We start from the raw sequence: 21769 nt of genomic DNA on the forward strand, positions 1-21769 counted from the left end.
TCTACCAGGATATCAGTTAACAACTGTAGAATCCTCATTATTTTTTAAAGGTCTCTACTTTTGTCCCACTTTTTATCCTAAAGATTTTGACCTTTTTCTTGACTTATAAGTATTTGTTAGGAAAATTACACTGAAACGACACTTTATTATTGACACTCCACTCTTCCCATACCACAGGATAATAATGGTTACCATATACTGTAGATCTAAGAGGGAAGTCCAATTTTTATCCCCCAGACAATAAAGGCCATCACCGTAACACTTTCAATGACCTAGTCCTTAATAAATTTAAATCTATCAGGGAAAATTTGAGGAACAAAATAAAAAACACACGTAACCTAATTAAAGGAGAAAGGAAAGCCGTCCGGTCATTAAGGCCAGGCTCACATTTGCGTCTATGTGCGCAGCGTACGATCCACATGCATCACACGTACATATTAGTGAATAGCGAATGTGCTCCCCACTACTCGTTGCTCGCCTGAGTATCACTATACTCGGTGTACTCGTCATGCACCGAGTATTTCCGGGATTATTCGGTGGGAGCTCGGGTCTCCGCCCTGAAATTCTGGCACTCTTTAGAGCACCAATGACAGTGAAGGGATTGTCAGCCATGCACTCTAACACTGCAGCCATCTTTGTTGCGGTATTACAGTGATTGACTGGCCGCACAACATCATCAGGTCTATAAGAGACCTGGCACCGCCCTGCTCTCCGCATTCTGCTACGGACTTAGTGAGAGTAGGGAGAGCTGCTGCTGAGATAGTGTCAGAATCATCCTTGTAAGGCCGGGGTCACACTAGACTGTAATACGGACGAGTGCTATGCGATAAAAAATCGCATAGCACTCGGCCCAATGTTAACCTATGGTGCAGCTCTCATCATCCGATATTTTCTCCACCGTATTCAGGATCCGAGGGAAATCGCAGCATGCTGCGATTGTCAGCGTATCTCGGCCGAGACTCGCCAATGCAAGTCTATGGGGGCGAGAATAAATCGGATTACACACGGACCATGCGTGTGCATTGCGAGAAATACGCAGCGGTGTTATTGAAAAGCTGGTAATTCAATTGCCGGCTTCTCATTTCTCCTTCACAAACCCGACAGGATATGAGACATGGTTTACATACAGTAAACCATCTCATATCCCCATTTTTTTGCATATTCCACACTACTAATGTTAGTAGTGTGTATGTGCAAAATTTCAGCGCTGTAGCTGCTAAAATAAAGGGTTAAATGCGGAAAAAATTGGCGTGGGCTCCCGCGCAATTTTCTCCACCAGAGTGGTAAAGCCAGTGACTGAGGGCAGATATTAATAGCCAGGAGAGGGTCCATGGTTATTGGCCCCCCCGTGGCTAAAAACATCTGCCCCCAGCCACCCCAGAAAAGGCACATCTGGAAGATGCGCCTATTCTGGCACTTGGCCACTCTCTTCCCACTCCCTGTAGCGTTGGGATATGGGGTAATGAAGGGTTAATGCCACCTTGCTGTTGTAAGGTGACATTAAGCCAGATTAATAATGGAGAGGCGTCAATTCTGACACCTATCCATTATTAATCCAATTGTCTGAAAGGGTTAAAATAGACACACACACATTATTAAAAATTATTTTAATGAAATAAACACACAGGTTGTTTTAGTATTTTATTGTTCTCTCAATCCATCAGAACACCCTCGCTTGGCAAAATAATTAACCCACAAGATACATACCTTCCGATGATCTTTCACGTCCAACGAGGTAATCCATCTGAAGGGGTTAATTATTTTACAGCCATGAGCTGCGCTAAAGCACTCGCTCGTGGTTGTAATCCCCGGGTAATGAAAGGAAATATGAGTGATCTGTACTTACATTGAGTTGCGGTGATGCGCCCTCTGGTGGATGTTCTCATGAACTGGAGCCTTGGAAAAGTTCCCACGCTCGAGTTCATATGAGTTCATCCACCAGAGGGCGTCTCACCGCAACTCAATGTAAGTACAGATCACTCGGATTTCCTTTCATTACCCGGGGATTACAACCACGAGCGAGTGCTTTAGCGCAGCTCATGGCTGTAAAATAATTAACCCCTTCAGATGGATTACCTTGTTGGACGTGAAAGATCATCGGAAGGTATGTATCTTGTGGGTTAATTATTTTGCCAAGCGAGGGTGTTCTGATGGATTGAGAGAACAATAAAATACTAAAACAACCTGTGTGTTTATTTCATTAAAATCATTTTTAGTAATGTGTGTGTCTTTTTTAACCCTTTCAGACAATTGGATTAATAATGGATAGGTGTCAGAATTGACGCCTCTCCATTATTAATCTGGCTTAATGTCACCTTACAATAGCAAGGTGGCATTAACCCTTCATTACCCCATATGCCACCGCTACAGGGAGTGGGAAGAGAGTGGCCAAGTGCCAGAATAGGCGCATCTTCCAGATGTGCTTTTTCTGGGGTGGCTGGGGGCAGATGTTTGTAGCCAGGGGGGCCAATAACCATGGACCCTCTCCTGGCTATTAATATCTGCTCTCAGTCACTGGCTTTACTACTCTGGCGGAGAAAATTGCGTGGGAGCCCACGCCAATTTTTTCCGCCATTTAACCCTTTATTTGAGCAGCTACAGCGGCCAAATTTTGCACATACACACTACTAACATTAGTAGTGTGGAATATGCAAAAAAAAGCGGGATATGAGATGGTTTACTGTATGTAAACCATGTCTCATATCCTGTCGGGTTTAGGCAGGATAAATGAGAAGCCGGCAATTGAATTACCGTCTTTTCACAGATATCGCGCTGAATGAAATATAAATACAGAATATATATATGTGTCTCAATGACATATATTATATATATATACTGTATATATGTTTTCCCGAACATTTGAGCACAGAAATCCATTAGATGTCGGTTTTGCAAGCCTGCGAGAAAATCTCGCAGTACGGATGCCATACGGATTACATACGGAGGATGCCATGCGAAAAATACGCTGACACACCCTGCCTACGGATGACATACGGATCACTATTTTGGGGACTTTTCTACGTATTACGGCCGTGAAAAACGGACCGTTTTTGTATACGTTGTGTGTGTCCCCAGCCTAATAGTGTAGGTCTATAACTGTTCAGTCCACAACTCCTGAGACACCAACAGTCCTTTTAAGGGCTAATTCGGGGGTCCTGAGATTGCAGCACTAGGTAGCCACTGGAGTCTATGTGCGCAAATCCACATCAGTGCAAGGCCTGCAGGCACTGTATGTGAGTACATAGCTCTCACTGCATACTTCCAAAAGCTCCATTACTGTCTGCTGCTGCTGCTTATTTAATATATATCTAGCTGTAGTTTTCTGTGGCAATTTTTTTTCTTCACATGATGCCTGCTCCTTTTATTCTAAAGCAATCCATAGCCCCCTTATTTTAACATTTATTTGCTTGTTCACGCTGCCTACTGCAGCCAGGTTATTGAAATCTAAGAACGTGCAAATCTACCTTTTTTTTTGTCACAGACACCTGATATGAGTGGACCAAATTTTTTTTTGTGTCATAGCCAACTTGTTGAAACAATTTAGTTGTGCCCCAAAAAATCAAGGCCACATTTACATCAGTCTGTTATCTGAGGCTGACGGCTGGTGTATCATTGGTGGAAAAATCGTAGCTTCGCAGGCATAAGTTTCATAGTTCTGTCTGCTAGCCTTGTTCCACTCTTTTTTTTGTTATTTTAAAAATTCTCCAAACCCCCCCAAAAAATTATACAGTCTGTCATGTCAAGCTGAGGCCTGTTGTATCTGTGTTGGAAAAATCGTAGCTTCGCAGGCATAAGTTTCATAGTTCTGTCTGCTAGCCTTGTTCCACTCTTTTTTTGTTATTTTAAAAATTCTCCAAACCCCCCCCAAAAATTATACAGTCTGTCATGTCAAGCTGAGGCCTGTTGCATCTGTGTTGGAAAAATCGTAGCTTCGCAGGCACAAGTTTCATAGTTCTGACTGCTAGCCTTGTTCCACTCTTTTTTTGTTATTTTAAAAATTCTCCAAAAGCCCTCAAAAATATACAGTCTGTTATGGCATTGTTGTACTCATTTTTTATTTTTTGCCGAATTTCACATACAAGAGAAAAAAAAATTAGACAGTCTGTTATCTGTGGCTGTGGCCTGGTGTATCGGTGGTGGAAAAATCGTAGCTTTGCAGGCACAAGTTTCATAGTTCTGTCTGCTAACCTTGTTCCACTGTTTTTTTGTTATTTTAAAAATTCTCCAAACCCCCCCAAAAAAATTATACAGTCTGTTATGTCAGGCTGAGGCCTGTTGTATCTGTGGTGGAAAAAGTCGTAACTTCGTAGGCTTAAGTTTCATAATTCTGTCTGCTAGCGTTGTTGTACTCATTTTAAATTTTTTGCCAAATTTCACATACAAGAGAAAAACAATTACACAGTCTGTTATCTGTGGCTGCGGCCTGGTGTATCGGTGGTGGAAAAATCGTAGCTTCGTAGGCATAAGTTTCACAGTTCGGTCTGCTAGCCTTGTTCCACTCTTTTTTTGTTATTTCAAAAATTCTCCAAATCCACCCCAAAAATTATACAGTCTGTTATGTCATGCTGAGGCCTGTTGTATCTGTGGTGGAAAAATCGTAGCTTCGCAGGCACAAGTTTCATAGTTCTGTCTGCTAGAGTTGTTGTACTCATTTTTTATTTTTGCCAAATTTCACATACAAGAGAAGAAAAAATTATACAGTCTGTTATCTGTGGCTGCGGCCTGGTGTATCGGTGGTGGAAAAATCGCAGCTTCGCAGGCATAAGTTTCATAGTTCTGTCTGCTAGCCTTGTTCCACTCTTTTTTGTTATTTTAAAAATTCTCCAACCCCCCCCCCCCAAAAAAAAAAAATTACAGTCTGTTATGTCAGGCTGAGGCCTGTTGTATCTGTGGTGGAAAAATCTTAGTTTTGCAGGCATACGTATCATAGTCCTGTATGCTAGCCTTGGACTCCTTGTTGTTTTTTTTTAAATTCACCCCCAAAAAAATATTTTATACAGTCTGTTATGTCAGGCTGAGGCCTGGTGAATCTGTGGTGGAAAAATCATAGCTTTGAAGGCATACTGATCAGATATAATTTTGATCCAAAATACAAATACATTTGTGTTGAGCTTTTGAAATAGTTCAGTAGTCCATTTAAAATGGGCAAGGCAAGGACAAGGGACAGGAAAGTGGACGTGATGGTGCATGCAGAGGACGAGGCCGTGGCCAAGCTGAAAGTGGGCCACAACAAAGACCCACATCTGCTCACTTGACCTTCCTATCCCAGTTTTTAGGGAATTGCAGCACACCAGTATTGAAGCCAGAGCAGTCTAAAACGGTTGTTGGTTGGATAGCAGATAATGCTTCTAGTCACTTAGCCACCACCACCATGTCTTCCACACGGTCAAGTCTGAGTAGCCGTGAGTGTGGACCGGATATTCCTCACCCTGATCCTCCTTCCTCCCACCATGCCAAGTGCCCTGAGACAACTGATCCCACACTTGGACACTCCGAAGAGCTGTTCAGTTTTCGGTTTCAAGATTCCGTACTCTCGGCCAGTCTGAAAACCTCTCTGCTCACAATTAAAGAGGATGCATTGCAGGCAGAGCATAAGGACATGGAGCAAGGAACCATACAGGGGGATTACACTCAGCCCAGCCTCATGTCTTCCCAATGTGGATTGGTAGGCAATGAGCAGGAAGAACCGGATCTTTCATGAGCTATAGATGGTAATACAAGCACAGCTGTCATACCGTCTGTTCAGCAGGGATGGCCTGAGGACAGGGAGGATGAGGAGGACAGCATGGTCAATCGTCCTGTTGGTGAAATCTTGCCTGTTAGCAGTCTGGCACGCATGGCTGACTTTATGTTGCGCTGCATTTCACATGACCCTCACATTAGAAATTTTTTTGGTGACACTCATTACTGATTGGTGACACTTGCTACAAGGATAAATTTAAATCTCTTCTGCCAGAGGCAGAGAGGTGTACTAAAATGTTGCAGTACCAGAGGGCCCTTGTAGCGGAATTACTTGGAAAATTCCCATGTGAGAACGCTGGCAGCAGATGTCAGAGTTTGTTGTACAATCAAGGAGTCCAAGCGAGAGAGACAGTAGTACAATCCAGCTCAGGCAGGGGAACAATGACAAAGTTCTGGGACAGTTTTCTCAGACCCTCCCATCATGCTGGGACAGAGGCAAGGGGTACTGTCACAAGAAGTGCAATGCTTGGGAAGATGCTGAGGGAGTACCTTGCAGATCATACAAACATCCTCCGGGATTCCTCTGCCTTTTAATTATTGGGTATCCAAGCTGGACACGTGGCATAAACTGGCTCTCTACGCCTTGGAGGTCCTGGCCTGCCCTGCTGCTAGCATTCTGTCAGAGCGGGTATTTAGTGCCGCTGGTGTAATTATAACAGACAGATAAGCGCATCCGCCTGTCAACTTAAAATGCTGATCGGCTGACTCTTATAAAAATGAACAAGGGCTGGATTGGGAAAGACTTCTGAACACCAAGTGAAAACAGCAAAACATAACCTCTAATACATTCTCTTTTTTGGGGAGGTGTATTCTCATGCACCTCTTCACAACCACACATGGGTATACGCTTCCAGATTTGGTCTGTTTGTTGTTATCCTCCTCCTTATCCTCATCATCATCATCCACAACCAGTAGAACACCAGGGTGAACAGATTCCATGATGCCAAAGTCACATTTTTTTTTGTGCAAGGGTGTTTTCATGATGCTCGTTACTAATTGGAAACCAAAACAAATGTTACTCCCTCAGGGGGAAATGTCATACAAAAGAAATGTACATCTATTATTCCCATTTATTTTTTTATTTTCAATTTTCCCTATCTCTGGACATGGACAGTCCTCTAAAGAGGTAGTGTATACCTCTACAATAGAAAATTATTCAAATACTTTTATATTATATTTTTATGTATAGCCCTGTCTCTGAGCTGTTGCTAGGGACAAACATATCTCGTTGGACACATTCTGGCTTCAAATCTATGAACCTGTGTTCACCCCTCCCTTTTGTTATTTACTTTCATCAGTGGATTCACATTTTTTATTTATTTGTTTGATTTCATTATGATTTATCTTTATGTCTCCTCATTCTCCACCACTAGATCACCAGGCCTAACGTATTCAGTGCCGCTACAGGCAGTCCATTTTTTGGCAAGGGTGTCTATGATGCCCATAGTATATTTTAAAAAAATGTATCCCCCTTGGGGAAATGTTTGTCAGCCCATGCACTGCATGGATGGGCATTACAAGTCTAGGAGACACACTGCTTTACATTGGGCCTAGTTTTTAATGAGGGCTTCAGTAATGTCTCCTCATTCTCCACCACTAGATCACCAGGCTTAACGTCTTCTGTGCTGCTACAGACAGCCAATTTTTTTGGCAAGAGTGTCTATGATGCTCATAGTATATTTTTATAAAATGTATCCCCCTTGGGGAAATGTTTGTCAGCCCATACACTTAGTGTATGGGCATTACAAGTCTAGGAGACCCGCTCCTTTAAATTGGGCCTAGTTTTTAATGTGGCCTTCAGCAATGTGTTAGGGTTGGCGGAATGCACCGAGTATATATATGTATGTATTATTAGGTGCGTTCGCAACCCGCGGTCCACCGTGCAGGAGGGGAACCTGCTGCTGGCAAATGGCGGCGCTATATGGCGGTATAAGCGAATTCTGTTAACTCCACAGAGTTGCTTGGAACAAGATGCTGTGCCCTGTTAACCTCACAGAGGTACACAGCTACCAACCAGAGCAAACTGTGGTCATGCAGTCAGAGAAAACAGACAAACAACTCCTCACCGGAGGTGCCGGTATTCTAGCGGCTTATTTTAGCCAAGGCCCTGAATACACTCATACAAACTCCTCACCGGAGGTGCCGGTATTCTAGGGGCTTATTTCAGCCAAACCCTAACCGCATCCAAACATGACCACACTGTCGCTGAGCTCATAGACATTGGTTTGATACTAGCGCTTGGCCGTGCGGCCATGTGAACCTTTTATAGCTGTAGCAACTTCAGGACCTTCCTAGAGGACCACTGGAAGCTGCTACAGTACCTGAGCAACTTCAGGACCTTCCTAGAGGACCAATGGGAGCTGCTGCAGTATCTGCGCATGTGACCCCCAACCTCCAATGAGAGGTCTTACCCTGGGCATGCTCAGAAGGGGAAAAGCAGGACTTAGTCCCAGAGACGTCTGCTCGCCGCTGACCAGTGCTGGCCACAAAGGCAGAACCTGGAAGAACAGTAGTAACCAGTCACCCAGTATCAGCCTGAGTCAGATGCAGGGATCAATGTCTCCGCTGAGCAGGCTCCACTGCGGCTGGAGAAGAATGGGAGACCACAGCAGAGGTGGTTCGAGATTCCCCTGTGCAGAGGCGGGAACTCGACACCCAACACAATGTCTCCTCATTCTCCACCATTAGATCACCACGCTTAACGTCTTCTGTGCTGCTACAGACAGTGAAATTTTTGCCAAGGGTGTCTATGATGCCCATAGTATATTTTTATAAAATTTACCCCCATGGGGAAATGTTTGTCAGCCCATACACTTAGCGTATGGGAAATACAAGTCTAGGAGACCCGCTCCTTTCAATTGGGCCTAGTTTTTAATGAGGCCTTCCTCCACCTCTCATCATTTTCCACCAATAGATCACTAGGGTTCACGTGTTCCGTGCTGCTACAGACAGTCAATTTTTTTGGCAAGGGTGTCTATGATGCCTATAGTATATTTTTCTAAAAATTACCCCCCTTGGAGAAATGTTTGTCAGCCCATACACTTAGTGTATGGGCATTACAAGTCTAGGAGACACGCTCCTTTAAATTGGGCCTAGTTTTTATTGAGGCCTTCAGCAATGTCTCCTCATTCTTCACCACTAGATCACCAGGCTTAACGTCTTCTGTGCTGCTACAGACAGTCAGTTTTTTGGAAAGGGTGTCTATGATGCCCATAGTATGTTTTTTAAAAATTTACCTCCATGGAGAAATGTTTGTCAGCCCATACACTTAGTGTGTGGGCATTACAAGTCTAGGAGACCCGCTCCTTTAAATTGGGTCTAGTTTTTAATGAGGCCTTCCTCCACCTCTCATCATTTTCCACCACTAGATCCCCAGGCTTCATGTGTTTCGTGCTCTTACAGACGGTCAATTTTTTGGCAAGGGTGTCTATGATGCCCGTAGTATATTTTTTATAAAAAGGTACCCCCCACGGTGAAATGTTTCTCAGCCCATGCACTTCGTGTATGTTCGGTACAAGACCAGTAGATCTGCTCCTTATCATTAGGCCTAGTTTTTAATGAAGCATTCCTCCACCTCTTATCATTTTCCACCACTAGATCACCAGGGTTCATGTGTTCCGTGCTGCTACAGACAGTCAATTTTTTGGCAAGGGTCTCTGTGATCCCAATTATATATTTTTTTACAAATGTATCCATACCTCCCAACTTTTTAAGATGGGAAAGAGGGACAAATGCGCGCCGCTGCAAATTTTAGGCCACGCCTCTGACCACACCCATTCATAACTAGTCACACCCATATCCACATCCCAACCACACCCATTTAGCACTGCTGATCACACTGTTTCATATACAATAATTATAAACAAAAAAATATGGCCACACAGTGCTCCATACTGTATAATGGCCACACATGATGCTCCATACTGTATAATGACCGCACATGATGCTCCATACTGTATAATGACCCCAAATGATGCTCCATACTGTAAAATGACCGCACATAATGCTCCATACTGTATAATGACCGCACATGATGCTCCATACTGTATAATGACCGCACATGATGCTCCATACTGTATAATGACCACACATGATGCTCCATACTGTATAATGACCGCACATGATGCTCCATACTGTAAAATGACCGCACATGATGCTCCATACTGTATAATGACCGCACATGATGCTCCATACTGTAAAATGACCGCACATGATGTTCCATACTGTAAAATGACCGCACATGATGTTCCATACTGTATATTGGCTGCACATGATGCTCCATACTGTATAATGGCTGCACATGATGCTCCATACTGTATAATGGCTACACATGATGCTCCATACTGTATATTGGCTGCACATGATACTTCGTACCATATAATGGCCACACATAGCTACTCCTATACACGCGGCTGCGCTCCTTACACTTTGCACACACGGCTCCTCTCCATACACCTCGCACAGACATGGCTCCTCTCCATACACCTCGCACACACATGGCTCCGCTAAATACACCTCGCACACACGGCTCCGCTCCATACACCTCGCACACACGGCTCCGCTCCATACACCTCGCACACACGGCTCCGCTCCGTACACCTAGTACACACACGGCTCCGCTCCGTACACCTCGTACACACGCGGCTCCGCTCCGTACACCTCGTACACACACGGCTCCGCTCCATACATCTCGTACACACACGGCTCCACATCGTACACCTCGTACACACACGGCTCCACACCGTACACCTCGTACACACACGGCTCCACACCGTACACCTCGTACACACAGGGCTCCACTCCATACACCTCATACACACACGGCTCCACTCCGTACACATCATAGACACACGGCTCCGCTCCATACACCTCACACACACGGCTCCTCTCCGTACACCTCGTACACACACGGCTCCGCTCCGTACACCTCGCACACACACGGCTCCGCTCCGTACACCTCGTACACACACGGCTCCATTCTGTACACCTCACACACACGGCTCCGCTAAATACAACTCGCACACACACCTTAATTGTGCCATGATTTGCTGTCTCATTATAGCACATGATGATAGTGTCAGACTGTCACAGGGGCTTTGGCTTTGTCCTTTTTTGCGTGGGGAAAAAAGCAGCCACAATAGCGTCGTCACCCTCTCCTCCTCTGAAATGCACTGACCGGAGTGTCAGTGAGTCATTGATCTGTGAGCTCTGAGCAGCCGAGGCAAACAGGGAGGCTGTGAGTGTCCATCCCTCCCTGCTCAGCCCCAGACTCATTCCACGCACGATTTATACTAGCAGGCATTGTCAGCAGTCCACACTGGTCTGCTGGCAGCTGCTTACATTGCACCCAGGCTCTGCTGTTACATACCTCAAACTACAAGTGTCCCCGGCTCTCTCTCCCCCTCTCTGAACGGTGACGCTGGGAGACTCAGGAACATACAGGGGAAGGGGCGTGGCCTAACAAAAGGGGGCGTGGTGGAGTTTCTCCTGCTCTGTTTCCGGGACCACAGCGTCCTGCGCTGGACAGCGGGGCACAGCATGAAATCCGGGACAATCCCGCACAATGAGGGACGGTTGGGAGCTATGTGTATCCCCCATGGGGAAATGTTTGTCAGCCCATATACTTAGTGTATGGGCATTACAAGTCCAGGAGACACGCTCCTTAACATTGGGCCTAGTTTTTAATAATGACTTCCTCCACATATCATCATTCTCCACCACTAGAACACAATGGTGAACTTGTTCTGCGCTGCTACAGAATTTCAATTTTTGGCCAAGTGCGTCTATGATCCCCATAAATAATTTTTAAAAAATGTAACCCCATGGGGAAATGTTTGTCAGCCCATACACTTAGTGTATGGGCAGTACAAGTCTAGGAGACACACTCCTTTGTAATGGGACAGTTTTTTTTATGAGGCCTTCCTCCATGTTTCTTTCAAAGGGGATTGGGGTGCGTGTAAATTTGGGTCAAGGCGGAACTTGCACTCAATGCATAAGGAAACAGTATGGCATGACCAACTGAAGAATGTGATGTGGGTTTTCCTGTGGCCATCCAGTACCTGGGTTCAAAGGCTTATTGGGGTGCATATGACTTGATAGCAGGACAGGCCTTGCAGGTCATACATAAGAAAATACTATGGCAGGACCAACTGAAGAATGTGAAGTGGGTTTTCCTGTGGCCATCCGGTACCTGGGTTCAAAGGCTTATTGGGGTGCAGTGATGAAGTGGCGAGGAGAGAGATGGATTAGTCGGGCAGCAGAGTTAGAATGTTGCAGTAGTCGAGGTGGGAGGTGATGAGGGCATGCACAAGCATTTTAGTAATTTGAGGGTTGAGGAAAGGACGGATTCTGGAGATATTGTTTAGCTGGAGGTGACAGGAGGTTGAAAGAGCTTGGATGTGCAGTTTGAAGGACAGAGCAGAGTCAAGGGTTACTCCAAGGCAACGAACTTCTGGTGCGGGGGGAAGCGTGATGTCATTATGAAAATTATGATTATGATTTTATGAAAATGTGCTCGTTGTCACGGGATTCACCTTCTTTTTAAACGGTATAAATTTCTTTTGACAGTACAGAGGTTAATTGGCCATGTTGGGAGCTCTGGGCTCTCAGGTGAGCATGGTTAGCCACCCATCCTCTATATACTCTGGGTCCTGACTGAAACACATTATCACACACTAGCTTATACTGCATGGCTAGGAAGATAGTTGTTTGGTGGTTATGTGAGTGCAAGGACTGAGACTGTATACCTGTTTTTGTCTGTTCTTGCCCTTAGTTCTGTTGGATTCTGCCCTTACCCAAGATGGAGTGGCTGGCTTCATGGGGGCCATCTTGTTTCCTGTCTGATACTCCTTGTTTCCTGTCTGCTGCATATATAAAGGAACTCTGCACACTATACCTTGCTTGTGTATCTTGTATCTCACTTGCTGCCAAGCGCAAGGACTTGCAACCTGCTTGTTTCTTCTACTCCTCGGGATACCCCACTTGCTTCTGGATCTACGTACCACCGGAAAGACTCTGTTGCTCTTCACCTGCTCTGCACCCACCTCTGCTATGGTCTGCCCCTCTGCTAGGAGCCAGCCCAGGCTCTGACCTCTGGATACTGCATTGCTGGACTTGTACTTGCACCCTCGGTCTGTACTTGTAATATCTGCATATTCTTGAGACTGTTTACTTGCTTATCTGTAAAGCTGTAGTTTGCATCAGTTATCTGAAGTTCATCTTCCTACAATATATATATATCTTGAACTGTGATATACTGTGTTTGTCGTCATTCTGACTCACGTCATCGGTCTCCATAGAACATTAGCATAATCTTATTACAGAATACACAAGCCTCAAAAGAAATGGAGATCACTGGGTCAGATTCTATGGAGGCACGGGTGAAAAAGCTGTGCTCATTTGTCACAGGACTGCATGCGGAGCTTCAGGCAATTAAGACAAAGCTGGAGGCATTGGAGTCTCAAACTAATCATAATGCAAATGTGGCTGATACATCTATCCAGTCTCTAGCTACTTGCCTCTCAAATGTGGAGATTACAGCTGTAGCTGTGCTTCCAGCCCCAGTTTCAAGTCCAGCCTGGGCTAATCCTCTGATTGAAACCAATGATGCATGTCTAAATTCTCTGAATGACTATTACTGCAATGTGTCAGATGTTCGACGATCCCAACCGAAACCTCACTGCAGAGGCTGCTTTATTAACACTTCGTCAAGGAAAGCGTCCTGTCGTGGAATATGTTATGGAATTTCGGAGGTGGGTGCTGGACACTACATGGTGTGACTCAGCAAAATATGCAGTATTCAGGAGGGGTTTGTCAGCTACTATGCAGGTTGATACGGTTCGGACGAGTACCATCGACGCACGCAAGGAACATCGCTTTAGAGAAAATTTATGTTTCTACTATGGAAAATCGGGTCACTACATCTCGGTCTGTCCGGGAAAAATTCGCAAGTCCGCAGCTGAGGTAATCGAATGTGACTTTTCCGATGTCTCTTCTGTATGCTCTCAGTCAATTTCTTGCACGAAAGTGATGTCAGATGAAAATCCAGACTTTCCTGATTGTAGTTCAGTAGCATCGTCACCTGTGGGTGGGGAAGTATTTTCAATAAGTTCAATAAGTTCTGCTACGTCAATCTCAGGCGATGTCAGAAAAGACTCACTTTGTACTATTCCCATTAAGATCTGGGTGCAATCCTGTTGGGTTACTAGTACAGCCATGATTGACTCTGGGGCTAGCGGCAATTGCATGGACATTGCATTCGCTAAAAAAACATGGTATACACTCGCAGAAGAGACGTTCACCGGTGTTAATGGAGACCGTAGATGGGTCTCTGTTGGTATCTGGGCCGGTAGACTTTCAAACAACACCTCTGAAAATTCGTATGGGAGCAGATCATTCTGAGAAACTGTCATTTTTGCTAATTTCCTCTCCTCACTTCCCTATAATTCTAGGGTTACCATGGTGTGATGCAGTGACCCCTGTAACAGGTAGGGAGCACTGCATGATCTCCCCAGTATGCACACAGAGGTGTATTGAGGCCATGAGAGTGCATGGCAGTTGCATGCATGGCTGTGGTCATAAGACAAAGTCTGTCATTGTGATGAATGGCCGATGTGTGTCGCAGAGGAGGAGACTCTGCGCTGCCAGCTGAAGCTAGGTGGTGTTCTGGGACCTGTAGTCCTACAGTTATAGTACTTGGCATATTTATAATGGGAGGCTAGGCAGGGCTAGTTATGTGAGATGGGCGGGACAAACTAGCCACACCCACACTCCCACCCGGGGGAGTGGTTAAAAGGTATATAATGTGACCAGGGTGTGGGTCACATGGTTCCTGTGTGGTCTGAGTGTGCAGACCTGTATAGTACAGGTGCAAGGTCCTGAGAGATACCTCGGTGTTGGGTGTGCTAAGCCCTGAAGAGCACGTGGTGGGACTTTGCTATTGGTGGCCTGGGTATTGGACGGTCCCAGCTGGGGATGGACGTCCTGAATAGTACCCGGATTGGCCAACTGTGTGATCCTGTGTAACCTGGGTGTTGGGAGGTCCTGGGAGTAGGACCGGATCCCTGAACAGCACGAGGTGAGGACAGGGATCTGCAGAGCCAGTGACAGCTACTGTGTGGGGAAGCTACAGTCCTCCAGTGGTTCTGGACTGACTAAGATATGCCGCCCAGGCAAGTTGGTGATCCCCGTGAGGCAGCTTACCCGGAAGAGAGGACTGACAAGGAGTCAGCAGGTGGCGCAGGAGCTCCCGTAAGGTACCTCCATAAACTGTTGGTGCTTACTGTATCATGAACCATGTGGTAACCCACGGCAACTGGTCAGAGAGAACCAGCATGTTTAGTTGACACAGACTAAGGATCTGAAACTTGATGTGATGTCCAGGTTCAGTGTGTAAATGGACTGTTCATGATATGGTTTATGAGGCTTAATAAACCGTATAGACTGCTTTGTTTGGAAAAACCAGTGCCCGTGTGCTTGAATCCCGTGCCAAGCGAGTGTCCCCCAATACACTTAGTAAGAGCAATCTTACAATGGTTACAGCGGCAAAATTCCACTATCGATTGGAAGACGAAAGAATTGCAGTTTCCAAGTAAACAGACATCATCTGGAGAATTAACTTCAGATCAGGTCAGCAATTACAATTGAGTTAAAATTACCAATTGAATATCAAGATTTTGCGGATGTATGCGATAAAAAAAAATGCAGACAAATTGCCACAGCACCGACCATACGACTGCCCTGTGGAACTACTCCCTGGTGCCCGCGATTCCATTTGGGAATATTTATCCCTTGTCTGGACCTGAATTGAAAGCTCTTATATTGCTCTTACACTATGGCTGGTCCAAATAACTAAAGCAATTGTTACCATCCACCTCTCGTGTCTCCCCTTTTCCTCATAGATTGTAAGCTTGCGAGCAGGGCCCTCATTCCTACTGGTATCTGTTTTGAACTGTGATTTCTGTTATGCTGTAATGTCTATTGTCTGTATAAGTCCCCTCTATAAGTTGTAAAGCGCTGCGGAATATGTTGGCGCTATATAAATAAAATTATTATTATTATTATTATTTATTATATTGATGAGAACTTAGCGAAGGGATTTATACGACCATCTTCCTCCCCAGCAGCTGCCCCAATCTTCTTTGTCAAAAAGAAGGATGGCTCTCTCCGCCCATGTATTGATTACCGTGAATTTAACAAGGTTACTATTAGAAACTCTTATCCACTTCCACTAATTCCCAAATTACTCGAGAGGGTGCGAACCGCCAAGATCTTCACAAAATTAGATCTCCGTGGTGCCTACAATTTAGTACGGATTCGCCCCGGGGATGAGTGGAAAACAGCTTTCCGGTCACGTTATGGACATTTTGAGTATCTCGTTGTCTTTTGGTCTGCGCAATGCACCGGCTACATTCCAACATCTGGCAAATGATATTTTTAGGGACATACTCGATATTTTTATTGTGATTAATTTGGATGACATTTTAATTTTTTCCAGCAATATCGAGGATCACCATCGGCATGTGAGAATGGTTCTGGATCGTTTACGGCAACACCATTTATACATCAAACTGGAGAAATGAGAGTTTCACAAAACGGAAATACAATTTCTGGGCTATGTTATTTCTCCCCAGGGCCTCAGCATGGATGCGAGCAAGACACAAGCTATTCAAGAGTGGCCAATTCCCAGGTCTGTGAAGGAGGTCCAACGATTCATTGGATTCGCCAATTTTTACAGGTTCATTAAAAACTTCGGAGATCGTCGCACCCATCACTCAATTGACTCGGAAGAAGACGCCGTTTGTTTGGTCACCACAGGCACAACTAGCATTATCTAAATTGAAGGCTAAATTTACTTCGGCCCCTATTCTCATGCATCCAGACACAGATCGGGCCTTCATAGTAGAAGTCGACGCCTCGGACTGTGCTATAGGGGCATACTCTCACAGAGAACAGGTGAGAAAGATCTTCTACACCCTTGTGCTTTTCTCTCCCAAAAGTTTTCACATGCAGAAAAGAATTACGACGTTGGGAATAAAGAGTTGTTGGCGATTATAACCGCATTCAAAGAATGGAGGCATCTGCTACAGGGAGCATCCCAACAGACTGTTGTGCTCACGGATCACTGAAATCTTGAATTCATGAGGTCGGCAAGGTGTCTAAAACCCAAACAAGTTTGGTGGAATCTGTTTCTTAACCAATTTGATTTCATTATTTCCTATAGACCAGGCTCTCGCAATGGGAAGGCCGAAGCTCTATCCAGGATTCATTCGGATGACGTAACCTCAGCTTCGCCTTCAAGGACCATACTATCAGAACGAAACTTTGTAAGTGTGCTGCATAATCAAGATCGATTAAAGGATATTGAGGAGGCCTACGCCACAGATTCACTCCTAATTCAACCACCTAATCAGGTAAATTTAACCTTGAAAAACGGCCTTTGGTTTCAGAGACAACGTCTGTATGTCCCAGAAACAATGAAATTAAGAGTATTGAAACTGATGCATGACTCTAAGATCGCCGGTCATAGAGGAGTTCAGAAAACTCAAGAATTTGTGTCTCGTTTCTTTTGGTGGCCAACTATCCAAAAAGACGTGCGACTGTACGTGTCGTCATGTGAGGTATGTGCCAGATCAAAAGTTCCTCGCTCCTTGCCTACTGGACTATTGCAACCTCTTCCTATCTCATCTCGTCCCTGGGGGTCTATATCAATGGACTTTTTCGTAGAGTTGCCTACATCCCAAGGGAAGAGCATGATTCTAGTAGTAGTTGACCGATTAACCAAAGCTGCTCATTCCATTCCTTATACCAGGTTACCGACGGCCAAACAGACTGCGGATCTTAACGTACAAAATATTTTTCGATTACATGGAGTAACGGATGAAGTAATATCTGCTCGAGGGGTCCAATTTACTTCAAAATTTTGCAAAGTTTTTGTGCTGCTCTGGACATCAAGGAAAAATTTGAAATCTGCTTTCCATCTGCAGTCTAATGGCCAAACTGAACGGACCAATCAAACTTTGGAGCAATATTTGCGTTGCTATGTGTGTCACTTACAAGATGATTGGGTGAGTCTGCTTCCGCTGGCTGAATTCACGTACAATAACTCACAGATTGCATCCACCAAAATGTCTCCATTTTTTTGCTAATAAGGGATATCATCCCAGCATTCTTCCTCGACTTCCGATAGACATGTCTGTACATGCGGTAGCCGACCGCATTTCATCTCTGCAGCGGAATCTGGAAGTTCTGAAGCAGACGCTGGCCACAGCACAAGAAAGCTACAAGAAGGCAGCAGACAGATTCTGTAAACCAGTACCCACATATAAGGTAGGAGACATGGTCTGGCTCTCAACAATGAACTTGAAACTCAGAGTTCCAACATCTCAATTGGGGCAAAAATATGTTGATCCGTACAAGATCAGTAGCATAGTGAGTTCGGTAGCCTGCCGACTCAAGTTGCCTAATTCTTTAAAAATACATCCTGTCTTTCATGTTTCCCTGCTTAAACCGGTAGTGGCAAATCCTTTCTCCGGGAACACATCTGCTCCTCCTGATCCAATTCTCAAAGATGGGCAGGAGGAATTCATCGTGGAGAAGATCATCGATTCTCTAATTCATAGGGGACGACTTCAGTATCTGGTAAAGTGGCAAGGATATTCGTCTGAGGAGAATTCCTGGGAACCTCTAGAAAATATTCACGCTCCTCGTCTGATCAGACAGTTCCACAGCAGATACCCCAATAAACCAAATATAAGAACATCCAGAGGACATCTTTAAAAAGGAGAGTAATGTAAGGACTGAGACTGCATACCTGTTTTTGTCTGTTCTTGCCCTTAGTTCTGTTGGATTCTGCCCTTACCCAAGATGGAGTGGCTGGCTTCATGGGGGCCATCTTGTTTCCTGTCTGATACTCCTTGTTTCCTGTCTGCTGCATATATAAAGGAACTCTGCACACTATACCTTGCTTGTGTATCTTGTATCTCACTTGCTGCCAAGCGCAAGGACTTGCAACCTGCTTGTTTCTTCTACTCCTCGGGATACCCCACTTGCTTCTGGATCTACGTACCACCGGAAAAACTCTGTTGCTCTTCACCTGCTCTGCACCCACCTCTGCTATGGTCTGCCCCTCTGCTAGGAGCCAGCCCAGGCTCTGACCTCTGGATACTGCATTGCTGGACTTGTACTTGCACCCTCGGTCTGTACTTGTAATATCTGCATATTCTTGAGACTGTTTACTTGTTTATCTGTAAAGCTGCAGTTTGCATCAGTTATCTGAAGTTCATCATCCTACAATAATATATATCTTGAACTGTGATATACCGTGTTTGTCATCATTCTGACTCACGTCATCGGTCTCCATAGAACATTAGCATAATCTTATTACAGTGAGAGGAAGATTGGTGGATTTATCTGTGACTGTTGCTTGGGTTTGTAAGAGTGATAATTCCCTTTCCTTCTCCTACTTTGCTTTTTTCACATCCTCCACACTCAGGTGTATTTCTCTGTTATATATGAGTGAATATTTTTATGCCTGGTATTTTCAGTTACCCTTGTTTGTGTTGCCTTGTTCATCTAGTTGGTGTACTGCACTGCACAACTGCTCCCCTCTTCCCTTTGTGGGGGAAGGGAACAGACAGAGGGCCGATTCAAGAGATAAGGCAAAGTACATGGCCCCAGCATCTTCACCTTCAGACGTAAACCGGGGAACAGGGTAAGCTAGGGTGCCCTTTAGCGTTAGGGACAGGGAATGAGCCCCTGTCCCGGGTCACCCGACATCCAAGTCATGTTTCTGAACATGAATCCGAAAGTGCCAAATTTACTGTATGTTTGGCAATCATTTTCTGAACATATTCTCTTATCTCCACTACCTATCCATAAATTCAGGCTTTAAAAAGAGGTATTCACATCTACTCAGAAATTCAGACTTCAGCCAAAGAGAGGTATTCACACTAGACACGTAGGTTCCCAGCAGTTTTGAGACCACTTTATCGTTGGCTGCTGGGCATGCATTAATTGGCCAAATTATGTACTATGCATCTTAATTTTTTCAATTTGATGGGAGAGTAGTAGTCCCATCAACCGATGACAGTGACCGGAGGTAAATTTTTTACGTACAGTCACTGCTGCAGGCTCACCCTGTCATTTGCATGAGAGTCGCAGCTCTCTGACCAGCTGTAATGATTTAGCCACCGATTAGAGGCCATGTCTGCCGCACTGTCATGTACTGTTCATGACAGTATGGCAAATACCTGAAGTTCGGGCCTCCTATTCAAGTGAAAGTATTCCGTATTCAGGTACTGTTTTTAACTGTTCGGTCGAACCCTGAACATCTAGGGGTTCTCCCATCACAACTCATGACCGCGTATAGCCCATTTGGGATCTTTTCCCAACATCACTCCACCAAACCCGCCAATTGTGACCAAACAAAATTCCACCCCCCCCCCACTTAACGCTAATTATGCAATAAAAACAACATGATAATTCTTTGGATAATTTTGGCCACAGCGGCCAGTCTATTAACAAACAAAAATAATTATTATAATTATAACAAAACATCTGAAAACTTGAGGGGGAGGGTTCTTGGAACTAAAAGATCTGGCATCATATATATATATATATATATATATATATATATATATATATATAGGCAAAAAATGCCCCAAACTTTTTAACCAACACTTTTTTTACCCTCAGCCGTGACCACCAGCTCGAGGGCACCATGTAACCCTTTTCAGGGCAAACCAAAAACCCCAAAGCTGCCGAGGACAATCCCCGTCCAGAGCCTGTAACCACAAGCCAGATCAGCCCCCATCCAATTGACCTTCCTCCAATAACACATCACCAACTCCAAGAACCCCGCCAACCACGAACAGCCCTGACCACCTCAGGCTCGTGAGTACCACATCACAGCCAGCACCCTTTCGACTCCCTCCTGCAGGGCGAGCGCCCACAAATCAACACCGATATCATTCAGGTGCACACCATCTTCTCTCCAAAAATTGCCGACCCCAGCCTCCAACTCAAAATGCCTCACCGCAATTCCCCCATTCCTGGATACAAACTTCGCCACTGCCCTGTTAAGTTTTATCCTGGCCCTATTAATGCCTTTCAAGGATCGAGCCAAACTCCATTGCTTCCTAGGCACGATGTCAGACCCCACCGTGAGAACTCCCGGATAAGAGACCCACAATCTCAAAAAATCAAAACGGATGTCTCTAATCAGTTCCCTAACCGGTTTCGCACCCAAATCATTCCCCCATGTGCACCAGTAAAATATCCGGAGCTCTATCCAAACGCGCGGCCCGGGAAAATTCTGGCAACACCCTGTTCCATAGCATGCCCCGAAACCCCAACCATCGAATCACTACAGTATCACGGCTAAAACCTAGCTGCCTACCATCCGGCCTGATCTCGGCCCGCGCCGCACCCCACCCCAAAACACAAACGAATGTCCAAAAATCCAGGTCAATAACGGGGGATGACCTAAAAAACAGAACAACAATTACATACCAGAATAACTCAATACACCCCAAAAACACCTAACGACGCACGTAAGTCAAATAACGATTAGAATTCCATCTCCCAATCCGTTTAATCACTTCGGTTCCTAGACCCAAAACGTCTGCCTCTGTAGCAGCCCCAATTCTAAAATACCCGTAGGACCCAGAATCAAATCCCAACTCAGTCAAAATCTTTTTTAAAACTGCCAAAAATTGAAAACGTGACAGAAAGGTCCCGTCTTGGTGACTAAGCAGCGGCCCCGATCTACCAGACAACAGACTCCAGTACTCCTCCAAACAATGTTGCGGGCACATCAAACATCCATCGACCCTCACTAAGACCACCCGCTTACCCTTTCCATTCCTGTCAGTTTTCGACCACCGAATCAAAAAAGAAATACCTCCTGCCCAAAATTCAACGTCCTCTGCCAACAAACCTCCTGCCCTAAGTTTGCTAGGAGACACCAGCTTGCCCAATCTCAAAGCCCCAAAGAATGCCCAAGAATAAGCCAACCTAAACAGGGAGG

General features: G+C 45.1%; 1 protein-coding gene across 1 annotated transcript in view; it reads right to left on the bottom strand.

Annotated features, from left to right (window-relative positions):
• LOC143767646 (uncharacterized) overlaps window positions 1-21769 on the bottom strand; it is a 383745-nt gene that overhangs the window by 29193 nt on the left and 332783 nt on the right. The window lies entirely within an intron of this gene.

The sequence above is a fragment of the Ranitomeya variabilis genome, chromosome 4, assembly GCF_051348905.1.
Source record: "Ranitomeya variabilis isolate aRanVar5 chromosome 4, aRanVar5.hap1, whole genome shotgun sequence".
Classification (NCBI taxonomy): Eukaryota; Metazoa; Chordata; class Amphibia; order Anura; family Dendrobatidae; genus Ranitomeya; species Ranitomeya variabilis.